This window comes from Hibiscus syriacus, unplaced genomic scaffold (assembly GCF_006381635.1).
Source record: "Hibiscus syriacus cultivar Baekdansim isolate YM2019G1 unplaced genomic scaffold, ASM638163v2 tig00111332_pilon, whole genome shotgun sequence".
NCBI classification, from domain to species: Eukaryota; Viridiplantae; Streptophyta; class Magnoliopsida; order Malvales; family Malvaceae; genus Hibiscus; species Hibiscus syriacus.
This window is the reverse complement of record NW_024063061.1, coordinates 434734-449516: the sequence shown is the minus strand read 5'-3', so window position 1 is coordinate 449516 and position 14783 is coordinate 434734. Positions and strand designations below refer to the sequence as shown.

Here is a 14783-nt window from a genome sequence, read left to right as displayed (position 1 = left end):
TCGGAGGAATAACCAAGTATGGGACTAGACTGAGTTCCGCGACATCGATTTCATGGTAGTCATGGTCTCCTTTAACTACATTCATTTGCTCCTCCAACTGCTTGATTTTTTCCTCCATCTTCTTCGCTTTGTCATCTTCGTCCAAATTCAGTATATGGTAATAACCCTTATTATTCTTAGGGTTAAATACAGAGGACGAGGGCTTCGCTTTTGCAGCAGATGAGTCCCCTCGAAGTTCTGGTAAGATTTCAGGTGAGATAAGCACTTGCGGGGTAGGTTGTATAGTTACCCCTTTCGGTGAACCTGACCCAGGCGCATTGGTCTGTTGTAGGCCAGCTAACTTGGCAACGATCTGATCAACCAAGGACTCTTGGTTCTTTGTGATTGTTTCCAGAGTATTTCGACTACTCTAGTTTATCTTGTCTTCTAGCTCTTTCTGCAATTTGGCCATGTTCTCCTCGATTTTCTCGATTCTTGCTTCCATCTTCTTCTTTTTTCAGACGGGTGTTATGCGGATGGGGTGTGTCCAACACTTGAGGTGGTGTATCCAGTATGTGTTCCCTTTTGATAAGATACGCATATGTTAGTTAATGCAAATGTAAAGAAAAAATAACAAAATGCAAAATATGTCTAGATGTATAATGCATGCAATGTTTGAGGCATTAATTCAAAAATGTGTCTGTTATTAGAAATAATCCTTATTGGGGACAAAAGTGTTTTATCTTTTAAGAGACAAAAAATATTCTGACAGCTTCTGACATGTTGACTAGTCTTCCGCCTTCATCCGTCACCAGTTGAATTACCTGTCGAACCGCTCTGGCTTCTCTGGATGAACCGTGCAAATGACGAGTTGTTTGCCCCAAAAAAAAAGTCTCGAAGGACTGCACCTCCGGCATTTATCTTTTGTTGAGCTTGTTCCCAACGAATACGTCATTGGAGCCCTTAATTGATAGGAACTATGTGAAGTCCATTTGTCTGTTTCTTGAATTTGCCAGCAATGGTCTCCAATTTCAGCTATCGTTTTTTCCATTGTCATCTTTGAAGTGACTCCTAAGATCAGTGGCCTTCATCTTGCCCCTGCAACTTCTGCCAATCAGTTCTTCAAAGATAGACTTTCATTGTGCTTGATGTAGACCCAGTTCATTGAGTCATTTATAATGCAGTATAGTGATATACTCTTCAATTGTGGTCACCACGTCTTCTGGATTAAATGTGGCACATAGTCTCCTTGTAGACTGTCCTCTGCATTTTTATCTCTTGTATTACAACCCTTTTTGCCTATTAATACAGATCATTCATGTTTAACAAACACGTTTTTTGGTGGATCAACACCTCGTTTTAAATGATGCGAATGATGAAAACAAAATAAAGGAGAACAAAAAATAAAAAGAGTTAGTGAGGTAAATCAAAACAATAATAAAAATGAAAAATCCTACCCCACATGATATCTACCCTACATGCTTTAATTCCTACCCGGACATGATCTCTATCCTGCATGCTAATTTCAAACAAATCCTAACCGCATATTTGTCTAGTTCGCATGCTTTGAACAGAAAGTAAAACAGGAAATAAAATCAAAGCAGCCTAGGGTTTGGAATGAGATTTTGGGGAGGGCTCTAATTCCCTGTACTCTCTCGGTTTAGGTTCTAAAAAGGTAGAGAGGAAACATTCCCTTATGCCCCGCACGGTGAATAAATTCACAAGAAGACATAAGGTATATGAATCTCGAATGCTACTTGCTAGGCCCGCACGGTGAATAAATCCACACGAAGGCGTCACTTTCACCCCCACTTAAATAGGGTTTGGAGCTCGGGTATAGAGCTAGAGATGCCAATTTTGAAAAATCTAAAATCATTAAAAACGTCAGTACAACTATTTATATGAAAAATAATCAAAGATAAATAATTGGAATCGAATAATTAAATTTAAATTTACCATTTTCGCATAAAAAGACAACCAAAAATTAATTTCGGCCTGACTCACTTACCTGTCCCCAGTGGAGTCGCCAAGCTGTCGTGGTCGTCTTTCGGTTGGGCCCCAAAATTGGGCTTCAACTTGAAATAATGGGTTAGGAGTCGCCACCGACCATTTTAAAACGAATTTGGGTGGGTCGGACACCATTTTACTTGATTTGCGTTGTACCAGAAACGTGTCGGGTTCGGGAGTCGGTTACGGTCAAGGAAGGATTATCACCATTGAATCGCCCTTTCGGTACCAATTAATTTGCTGGTTGTCTTAGTTGCGAAAATTTAAAATTTAAATTTAAAACATCGATTTGAATAATTACTTTTGATCGATTGAAATTACTACAAAAAAATATATGTTAGATGAAATAAAATAAAATAAAATAAAATAAAAATAAATATTAAAGAGAAAGGGAAAATGTTAGATTAAAAACATAAAAATAGAATTAAAAAAATAAATTAAGGAGAAAAATGAATAAAAATATTAAAAGTAAGGAAGAAAATAAGAAATAAAGACATAAAAATAAAAAATAATTTTAAAAAAATAGAAATGAAATAGAATGGTAAAAAAAAGGTTTGAGGACTGAATAATAATTAAACCTAAACGAGATGGTTATTAAAATGGAATACTAGAAAATGTAATATCCAAAATCAAACTCTAATGAAAATAACAAAGCATATAAGAGTCAGACTAAAATAAAATAATTAAAACATTGAAGCTCAAAATATAAGAAATGAAAAGTTTAATCCATGGCTAAAAATTAACATTACAAGGAATAAGGGACCCATGCTGCGATTAGCCCATACGTCGAACCGAAAGATGCCCTAAATCCCTTAAACGATATTGTTTTGGGGGCTTTAAATACCCCTCTTATTGCAAACTCGGTAAAAACCCTCTCCCATTTCTAACCTCAGCCGTTATCTCCTCCTTCTTTTCTCTCCTCTCAGATTCAAACACAAAATAAAATCAAACACAAAAACCTTACAAATCCTCACCCAAAAAACGTTACCTTTGGTGGCCTTTCACTTTTCCGGCGGCCGCCTCCTTTGCGACGTACTCCCGACGATCTGAAAAAATGTTTTTTCGTTATGCTTTTTGGTTACTATGGGTCCGAGGTTGTTTGGCCTCGTTGTTCTTGCTTTGGTTCGACTCCGGTCGTTTGATATAGATGCCTCTGTTTTTTCTAGTTTGGTTTGTGGTTGCTTTTTTTATGTTTTTGTGTTCTCTGTGTTTGGTTTTGTTGTTGGGGTTGGTATTGTTCTCTCGGTATACTGTTGTGTGGCTCGATGGTTCCCCGTTGAGGGTGTTTTGGTACTGTTGATATCTCTCAATGATCTACGTTTTTTATTCCTATCCCCCATTGGTACCGTGGTTTTTGTTTGGTGTGATTGATGTTCGATGTACTGTGTTTCTCTGGTAGTGTACTGTTGGCCGTGGGTTCCTCTTTGGCAGTGGCTTGGTGGGGGTATTTATACCCCCACCGGTGGCCTGTTCGTTCCGAGATGAGTGGGATTGTGGCCGTTGTGAGGCCGGTTGTCCCGGGATGGGGTCAGTCCCGGGATTATCGGCCAACTGTTTCGCCTGGCTACGCATGACTCGTTCTTCCCCCCATGTCGCTCGATGCTTGCTGTGTAACCCTAACTGTATGGGCTGGTTCAGGCTCAACTGTTAGACTTTGCTGGACCAAACGATGGACCTAAAAAACAAAAACAAAAAATAATAATAAAATAAATAAATGACAACGGGTGAATAAATAATAAATAATAAATAAAAACTATATAACATATACTAAAAAATTGTTTTAAAACTATATATAATATACATTTCAAAAATATTTTTTAAAATCATATATTATAAAATTTTAAAAAATGTTTTTAAACTATATGTTATATAGTTTTCAAAAATGTTTTAAAACTATATTATATGTTTTTAAAAATATTTTTTCAAAAATTATATATTATATATATTTTCAAAAATGTTTTAAAAAATTATATATTATATAATTTTTAAAAATGTTTTAAAAACTATATAATATATTTTTTCAAAAATGTTTTGAAAACTTCATATTATATACGTATTTTCAAAAACCATTTGCAAACTATATATATATATATATATATATATATATAATGTGGACGAAAATTAGTGTCTACAATACTGACGCGGGGCTCGTCGAGTATGTCGGGGTCGTGCCTTGGTCATCTTATTCTACATCTTTGTTTGTTTGTTGAAGAGGATGTTTACTGAACACACTTTGAGATCCACCTTCGAAATACAATGATGGAATACTTATAGTATTTGATTCTATCATTGTCGTCATTGAATCGACTTGGCTACCTTGTTGACCATATATGATATGATCCCATTTTTCTTCACCTATATATTTTGTCGAATATATTTGAGTGTACTACATTGTATCTCATGAACCTCTCGCAAATAAATGGTTGGGTATAGTAATTTAGGTCCACAACATTTTGGGTTCGACACAACAGTACAATAACAATTAACGCACGCTACATGGCATGTTTTGAAGAAAATTCTTTTGCTAATGGAATCCCATGAAGGGGGAATAAAACATGTATTCTTATCTCTTGGAAAATTCTAAAAATATAGAAAACAGGTGAATCAATTCAAAGTAGTTATCCTATTTGAAAAAATCCGAATATGTAATGCTTTATAATATCCTATTAAAAATTCCGAATATTAAATTTATATATATAATTATTTATTAGTGATGTGTAAATTTAATACAATATTGATATATTAATAATTTTAATATTTAATTCACTAATTTATGATCACATTACATTAAATATTCGCCCTAAATTAATCAAGAATATAATCCTAAAAGATACGTTACTGTTTAATCAATCGTCAGGTAGCTGTTGTCACAACTTGAACACACAAAGCAAATTTTTGCTGTTCAGTTTCACTATATATTATGCATCAAGCAATGGCAATGTATTGAACCAAATAACAAAAAAACAAGACAAAGACAATCCCTTGCGTAGATACACAGAGAGATAGATGGCTCCATTACCAAAGAAAACCATACAAAATTTCATCCACCGCCATCCATTAAAAGAAGTTTGGGCCAGCACACGGTTCCTCTGCGACGGTTGCCGGACTCCGGGGTTCAGGCACAAGGTACCGATGCGAACCGTGTGACTTCGATCTCCATCTTCACTGTGCCAACTCACCCGAACCAAAGGAAACCATAAAACATTTCTTGCATCGCCATCCGTTGACGGAGTATTCTTCGGGCAGAAGAGGGTTCCACTGCGATGGTTGTGGCACTCCAGTTACCGGCACGTGGTATCGATGTGAACAGTGCGATTTCGATCTCCATCGAGACTGTGCCGACAGCCCTGAAGAAGTGTCTTTCTTTTTGCACCCGCATCCTCTCAGGCTTACTCCTTTCATGCCGCGCCATTACTGCAACTTGTGCCGTGACCATATCGTGGGACTTTTCTACAGGTGCGAGCGGTGCGATTTCGATCTTCATCTTCACTGTTATCATGGCTGTGGAGTCTCCTCTAGCTCTCCTCCTCGTACTGGTGGTGGTAGCTCTCCTCTAGTTCAGGGAAGTGATAGAGAGAAAATGGATTATCTTGATAGATTGGGTCTAAATTTGCTCGTCAGCATGCTAGGTGGTGGACCCTTTTTCTCATCGTAGAGCGCTCTCTTTCTCTCCATAGCATTGGGGCTACAGTTTAGTAGTAGTTATTACAGTTAGGGTCTTTAAGAATCAGTTATAAACTGTTGTAATGCTGCACTGTTATGTTATCTTAGCTATAAGAGTCTGGTACTCCAACTGATTGTGGCAACAAGTCTTGTGTATAAATAAGCTGGTCTGCTTCCAGATATTACAGCTTTTAATCAATAAAATAAGTAGCCCTATTTCTATGAAGTTTCTTGGTTTTCAGATCTTTTCTCTTCACTTCATCTGTAACAACCCGATTTTCAAAATAATATTTAATTAAAATTTGAGGGTTTAATTGTGAAAATTTGGGACTGAATTGAAAGATTTTAAAACTTGGAGCTTGTTTTAAAGTTAAAGAAAATTCAGGGACCAAGCCCTGAATTTAACCATGGAGTGTCGGCAGACAATTGATATATGCGTGATTTCTGTTTTGAAAAACAGAAATCAATTTCACAAATCCTTCCTCACGCACACAACTTCCAAACTCGATTCCGACGCCGTCCGAATTCCGATCGTTGTTTTGAAACCACCGTTGTGTTCATCATCGAGCGAGGAGCAAAACCTTCAAATTAATTGAAGCGAAACGCGGCCAAACGTCGGGAATTTCCAGTCAAAGTAGCGGCGGTTTTGTTAGCTCTATCGCCGAGAAAATCTTAAATTCACCGCTGATCGTTGCTCTGTTTACGACACCTCCCGCACCATCGTGTTCCTTGTGCCGTTCCGAGTTCACCGGTGTCAATCTTGTCCGCCGTAGACGGTGGCGCGTGAGGAGGTGGTGCAGTCAAAGATTCGGCCGATTTGAAATCGAGCTCTCCGCCGTTCAAAAATTTGAACCGATCGTTGTAAGTATCTTGAAATCGCTCAAAATAATTTTTAGAAATTTTTCCGGGATTTTTAGGGCCCCGGAGGACGCCTCACGCGCCGCCGCAGGGCGAGTGGCTGCTGGAAACCGGTTTGACCGGTTTTCAACCGGTTCTGACCGGTTTGACCGGTTTCAACCGGTTTGACCGGTCTGAATCGGTTTGACCGGTCTGACCCGACCCGACCGTTGACCCGACCCGACCCGACCGTTGACCCGACCCGACCGTTGACCGTTGACCGTTGACCGTTGACTTTCTTTGACCAAAACTTAAAATGGCTTTGACCGAGCATTAAACGACCGTTAATCTTTTCCGAGTATACCTATCCTGATAGTTTTCGACGTGCCGAATCCGTTTACGTGGTCTGTTTTGTCAAATTCGAATCCGAAGGTCTCTAAATCTACGGTCAAAGTGGTTGACTTTGACTTTGACCAAGAATCTGAATTTTCAAAAAGTCATACTTTATGTTTTTCGACGTCCTGATTCCGATTCCGCAGTCCGTTTGGCCAAATTCAGACTCGAAATACCCCAAAATGATAGTCAAACCTGAAAAATGCTTATATACTTAAGAATTCTAGCTTTGAACAATTAAGTAAGATTTGGGGCTGATTAATTATTATTGTTTGAAGGTACAAGAGACTCTCCGGATCGTTCGATAGCTCGACCCAACTCTTCTAGATCAGTTAAACCACGTATACCAGTATTCACTCGTAAGACTCGTAAATTTTATGATTTTAGAGATTTATTTATGTTACCCATTAGTAATATAGTGATATTATAAATTAGGTTCGAAAACTGTAGCAGAGCGTGGTGAAACCAGCAATCAGTAGATCCACGATTTGAACATATTATCGAGGTGTGTTCCCTATTTATTACTGAACTGTTTTATTTGTTTTAATATGTGGTACACTGAATTCTTTGGTTACCGTATTGTTGATGCACCGATTTAATGTGATGATTTATGGATTACTGTTATCTGATATTTGTTTTGAAATGGTATATGATTACCATGTTTATGGATTTATGGAATTTATAACACGGTGCAATTGAATTTTTGGAATACGAATTTATAAATTACAGCTCTGATCAAGCTGGAAAATTTTACAGACCTAATGTGACTCTTAGGTAGGCTCTGCGGCCCTGAGATTATTCTCGGGTAGGCCCTGCGGCCCTAAGATGTGTTCTTAGGTAGGCCCCACGGCCCCGAAATCTATCTTGGGTAGGCTCTCAGGCCCTAAGATGTTCCCTTAGGGTAACGCTTTTAAAGAGATTTACTGCAGTATAATTTTATGAGACTTATTGGACTATGATTTGTTTAGTGTACCTATAGTGATTTTATGGTAATATTGGGACACACTGAGCCTAGCTCACTTTTCGAAAATATTTTCCCCCTTTCAGATACTGTTGGTTAGTTACCCTGGATTGAGCACTTGGAGGATCAACATATCTCTTGAAGTATATTTGATTGTAATGTTTTTACCTTGCAAGTTTGTCTTTATTTTGTTAACATGGACCTTATTTTAAAGTATGGTATTTTAATATGATGACACTTTTACTATTACTATTCGGTTTATCGTGATTTGATTTTTAAGATATGTTTTAAATTAATTTATTACTTATTGGTATTATATTTACAAGTTAGGTTTTGATAGTATGATTTATTATAATTTCATGTCATTTATAATGTGATTTTACATTGTTTGAATAACGGTTTCGGAAAAATGTCTTAAAGAATCATAATGTGATCCACTAGACTTAGTCGAAACGCATAGGCCGGGTCTAAGGGGTTACATCATCACTGGCTACTTTCTTCAACGGTTCAACCTCTTCGTGGTTCTTGTTCATATCGCGCGCTGCTCTGTGTCTAATGAATCTGTTTATCGGTGTAATATCAAGCTGGGATGGACCTAGGCGGGGCGGTTAGTGGCGGTTATCCTCTATAAAAATATAAAATTAATTATTATATATTTTAGATTTTTTCTAGTTATATTTTATTGATAATCTGTTTTCGGCCTCCCAAATTTTATTCACCCCTTAAAATTCTGTAAGTTCAAATTCTTTCCCTCTAACATAAAATCATGTGTTCGTCCCGATATCAAGTATTAATTAAAAAATTGTAACACATCAATATACACTACTAATTAAATTGTTTTTATTAAATAAATATTAAAAAAATTAGTGACCTATCAACGATTAATCCTTTATTTCAGTTGTTGATCAAATTTCCTCTACATGCTTGCAGGTTGCAGTGATTTATTAGTAACTCATTTTAAGAATCGTCTTCCTTTGTTTCTGCACTTTTGCAGATATATGTTACTGATGGTGGTGGTGTATGATTTATTTGAATGGTCAAGTCAAAGATAGCCTTTGTGGTTAGTTACCATTATAAATCATAATGAATCTGATATTTGCAGGTGCAATTGAAAATGTAATTATGATGGATACCTCATATGATATGTTAAAGGCGTGCAGAAGTTCTCAACCCGATTCCAGTGATGAAAATATAGAAACATCGTATGTGGTTGGTGATGAGGAGTTTCTGCCCATCAAAGAAAGGTAAGCATGAAAACTTTACTTCATATGTTATTTTTGAAAATTTCTTTCATACATTTGCTTGGATTCCTTGATTTAAAGTTCAGTAGATTTGATAGTCAGTTGCCTTGGGCTCCATTGGACAAGTGATCTTCCAGGAGCAATGATACATGTAAGTGCCTGTATTTTCCAGTGTATTAAGTGTCCATGTTAACCTTGTTGTTATAATAGTAAAAAGAAAAGACTTGTTGCAATAGGGATTAACATTGGCTGTAGTGGCTGATGCATGTTTAACAGTACACTACAGCGAGTAATTAATGTGATGCTCGAGATATTAGTAACAAGCTTAATCTCATAATCGGTTTTCGTCCGGGTACGAATTTCATTGGCGGAAAAGTAATATGAATGAATAAATGGTTTTTAATAAAATATTTTGGAGTCGCCATCGACCTTTTTGGATTAGGTAGGTCGAATACCTCAAATCACCTTTTAAGAGAGTTTTTTTTATATAAAAAATCAGTTAAAAAATAAACCGGTCTGCGTTTAACAAAAAATTTATTCTTTTTAATAATAAAAAGGGATTCGTGGTCGGTTACATTTAGGGAATGATTAGCACCCTATAACGCCCAAAACTGGTACCCTTCGATTATAAATTGTCTCTAATAATAGAAATTTAAGAATTCGAATATAAATTTAATTTATGATCCTGTTATTTCAAATTCAATTGTATAATTCTAAGGAAAAATATAATTAAAGTAAATATATATATATATATTGTTTTGTAAGTAAAATATTTATTTATATAAAAATATCAGAAAATGATATTTAGTTACTTTAAGACAACCCCTTTCTTAATATTAAAAAATAAATAAATAATAATAAAATATGATAATTATTCCTAAGAAAATCATATTAAAATAATTTGAATAAAACTAAAGTAAATATATACATATTTTTTATAAGTAGGGTATTTATTTATTTAAAAATATCAAAAAAGGACATCTAGTTACTTTAAGAAAACCCTTTTCTTAATATTTAAAAAAATAAATAAATATTATTATTTAATTAAATATATATATATATATATCTAAACCATGACCAAAACCGTGAAATAAAATAGAAATTAACATGCAAAAAATAAAATAAAGAAAGAACACTGGTGACCAAAACATAAAGCACGCCTAAACTAGAATGGTTTATGGGTTATTAACCCACTAATTAGTGATTTAAATATAAAATCACGCTAAACGTCTAGGGACTTTAGTGTGATTTACCCCAAAAAATAAACTAAACCCTTCAGCAACCAAAACGCAAAACACATCCAATATACGGGGACTTAAATGTAATTTAACCTTAAAACTAATGACTGAAATATAAAATACGGGTAAAATGAGAGTACCTAAGGATAATTTATCCAAAAACCTAATCTATATATGTATGTTTTTCTGCCTATTTGGATAAAAGAATAACTCTAGCCTCTATCTCTTCTTCCTCTTTTCAACCAAGAAACCCAAAGCTCTCCTCTCATTGGCTCGACCGAAAGCCATTCAACGCCTAAGCCTTGACACCGGCCACTGTAAATCGATGGCCAAACACTTTTCCGATCATCCCCACACAAAACCCGAACCTAAAATTTATCCTAAAAAAATTAAATCCTGATTTGGGATTAAACTACAAAAAACGAGACTGGAAATCTCAAGCTTTCCTCTGATTTTTCAACTGATGTTTCTCGGGCGACCTAGACTCCGATGAAGAACTATGAACAAAGTAAAATTGTTCCTTTATATTTCTGTTTTTTTTTTCTTACTGATTTTTTTATTTCGAAATAAATAAAATAAAATATAAAATACCAAACTGAAAAATAAAGACCAAATGTAAAAATAACCTTTGCTATTTTTTTCTTTCTAATTTTCTTTGTATTGCTCTTGATTCCTCTGTAAAAATTTACATATTGTTCTGGGGTTTTTATAGCCCAGTTTACAAAATAAGAATCAAATATGATTTTTTCTTTCTCTTTGCATGTATGGCTGCTATTGGTGCGCATGGAGGGACATATGGTTTAGTGGAAGCTGCTGGAGAGCTGCTGAAATGTGGAGGACCAGCTGTTGTTGGTGGAAGCTGCTGGAATGCTGCTATGGTGGAGGGACAAGTGTTGTTGAAGTGCTGGCAGCTGTTGGAGGCTAAGGTAAAAATGGTGATTACAACTGCCCCTCTTTGATCGTTATTGTGGAACAAGAATGTAGCAAATATATAAAGAACCATTTTTAGCTTAAATTGTTCAAACTTCTGAGCTAAAAGTTCTTCTCATTTTGAACTTTTCGTTCACTTTGGATGAATTCTTTTCATTATGAACTCTTCCACTGGGATAACGATCCACCTCATTATGCGATGGATTTGATTAAGAATGACAATGTTGATGTTTATATGTCTCCTTCTGCGATAGAGTCAAGGAAAATGTTGAACAAGTTCTTCATATTATGAACTTCTTCTTCCTCTTCAGATGAGTTATTCTATTACGAACTCCTTCTGGAAATGTTGATGTTGTTTTATCTCATTTTATGATAGAGTCAAGCAAAAGGTTGAATAAGTTCTTCAGATTATGAACTTCTTCTTCCTCTTCAGATGAGTTCTTCTTATTATGAACTCCTTTTGGAAATGTTGATGCTACTATATCTTCTTCTGCGATAGAGTCAAGCAAAAGGTTGAATAAGTTCTTCAGATTATGAACTTCTTCTTCCTCTTTAGATGAGTTCAAGTTTTTGTGGAAATCAAAAAATCTCTTCGTTAGAGTTCAATTCTCAAGCAACCGACTTAAACTAGATTTACTTATTTGTGAAGGTTACGTTCATCATCGAACGTCATCAATAGAAAAATACTCTAGTCGGTTTTGTAATATAATACACAAATGCCCATGTTGTACGCTCCTATATAAAAATATCAAGCCATTTTGTAATGGTAGAAGGCTATCTCACATTTTTAATAGGATAGTGTTTGGGTATATTTCTTCTGAGGTAAGGTCCAGGGTCCTTGTTTTTCCAGTTTTCAATCTTGATATTTTGTCAAAGGTTATAACTCTAATCATTTAAAGAGTTTTTATTCCAGTTGATATTCAAAGAACTGCAAGATTGCAAAATTGATTCAATGCTCATAACCTTAAAAGCAACACAAATTTATTTATTACACAAAGGGCGGAGAAAGGAACTAAAAACATGTTCAAACAAGATGCTGAAAATAGAAAGTACTACAGTGATAGATAACAACTTCCACTTGTTTATCTAGAATGCCTCATAATTCCTCGAATGTCCATCATCTTATGCTATAAAAATTTGAATTTTTCCTCTTGTAAGGGTACCTTTAAAATTTCTCTCGAAATTTTGTCTTTCTCAAAGACATTTTTTCTTCTCATGAGGACATCAGGATTGTTGCATTCAAATATATTTTTAGATCTTTCAGAAAAGAATGAGATTAAAAGTCAAAAAAGACTTCCTCAGCAAGAAGGAGCAGTCATCTTCAGAATAAACATTTTCGAAGCAAAGATTTGTCTCGCTTGATACAAGTTTCACTCGAAACAAAACAAATTATCTCACTCGAAGTAATTTTTCTCAAAGCAAAGATTTTCTCGCTGGAGAAAGTTTCACTTGAAATAGCAATTTATCTCAATTGAGATTGTTTTTCTTAAAACAAACTGTTTATCGCTTGAGAAAGTTTCACTTGAAATAACAATTTATCTCACTTGAGATTGTTTTTCTTAAAACAAATTGTTTCTCGCTTGAGAAAATTTCACTCGAAATAGAAATTTATCTCACTTGAAATTGTTTTTCTTAAAACATTTCCTGAAAGAGTTCGTAATAAGAAAAACAATCTAAAGTGAGATAAATTGCTATTTCGAGTGAAATTTTCTCAAGCGAAAAACAATTTTTTTTAAAAAAAACAATCTCAAGTGAGATAAATTGCTATTTCAAGTGAAACTTTCTCAAGCGAGAAACAGTTTGTTTCAAGAAAAATAATCTCAAGTGAGATAAATTGCTATTTCAAGTGAAACTTTCCCCAGCGGAGTCGCCAAACTGTCGTAACCGATTTTCGCCCGGGTACAAATTTCATTGGTGGAAGAGTAATGTGAATGAATAAATGGTTTTTAATAAAATGTTTTGGAGTCGCCATCAACCTTTTTGTATTAGGTAAGTCGAATACCTCAAAATCACCTTTTAAGAGAGTTCTTTTATAAAAAAATCAGTTAAAAGATAAACCGATCTGCATTTAACCAAAAATTCATTCTTTTTAGTAATAAAAAGGGATTCGTGGTTGGTTACGTTTAGGGAAGAATTAGCACCCCTATAACGCCCAAAATTAGTACCCTTCGATTATAAATTGTCTAATAAAAGAAATTTAAGAATTCGAAAATGAATTTAATTTATGATCCTGTTATTTCAAATTCAATCGTATAATTCTAAGGAAAAATATAATTAAAGTATATATATATATTGTTTTGTAAGTAAAGTATTTATTTATTTAAAAATATCAGAAAAGAACATCTAGTTACTTTAAGACAACCCCTTTCTTAATATTAAAAAATAAATAAATATTAATAAAATATGATAATTATTCATAAGAAAATCATATTAAAATAATTTGAATAAAACTAAAGTAAATATATACATATTTTTATAAGTAGGGTATTTATTTATTTAAAAAGATCAGAAAAGGACATCTAGTTACTTTAAGGCAGCCCATTTCTTAATATTAAAAAAATAAATAAATATTATTATTTAATTAAATATATATATATATTTATATTTATATGACTAAAATAAAAATAAAATAATAATTAAAGTATTAAATTAAACATATAAAAAAATAAAGGATAATAATAAAAATAAAATTATAATTATAATTAAACCATGACCAAAATAAAAGAAATTAAAACTATAGCATCATATTCAAAAATAAATTAAAAACATAATTAATTAATGACTAACATGAAATAAAATAGAAATTAACATGCAAAAATCGAAATAAAATAAAGAAAGAACACTGGTGACCAAAACATAAAGCACGCCTAAAATAGAATGGTTTATAGGTGATTAACCCACTAATTACTGATTTAAATATAAAAATATGCTAAAAGTCTAGGGACTTTAGAGTGATTTACCCCAAAAATAAACTAAACCCTTAAGCGACCAAAACGCTAAACACATCAAATATACGGGGCCTTAAATGTAATTTAACCTTAAAACTAATGACTGAAATATAAAATACGGGTAAAATGGGAGTACCTAAGGATAATTTATCCAAAAATTTAATCTATATATGTATGTTTTTCTGCTTATTTGGCTAAAAGAATAACTCTAGCCTCTATCTCTTCTTCCTCTTTCCAACTAAGAAACCCAAAGCTCTTCTCTCATTGGCTCGGTCGAAAACCATTCAACGCCTAAGCCTCGACACCGGCCACCGTAAATGTAACATCCCAAATTATGGGTTAGTGACCAAATTGTAAAGTTTCAGAATTTGATGACTAAAGTAGAAGAATAAAGTAGTTCAATGATTATTGGATATATATGATGAAGGTTATTTAGTAATTATTAAAGGAAATAAAGGGTAAAATGGTCATTTGATCATTTAAGGAAAAAAATGGAATTATATACACGTGGAAAGGGAGAGAATTCTCCAGAGTTCTCTTCTCCTTTCTTCTTCTTCTTCACGTGGAAGCCAAGAGCAAAGGTAAG

The 14783-nt window shown here is 34.1% G+C and overlaps 1 pseudogene; it reads left to right on the top strand.

Moving 5' to 3' along the window:
- The first annotated feature begins 4946 nt into the window (after positions 1–4946).
- On the top strand, positions 4947–5797 carry LOC120158926 (annotated as a pseudogene).
- The last annotated feature ends 8986 nt before the right edge of the window (positions 5798–14783 follow it).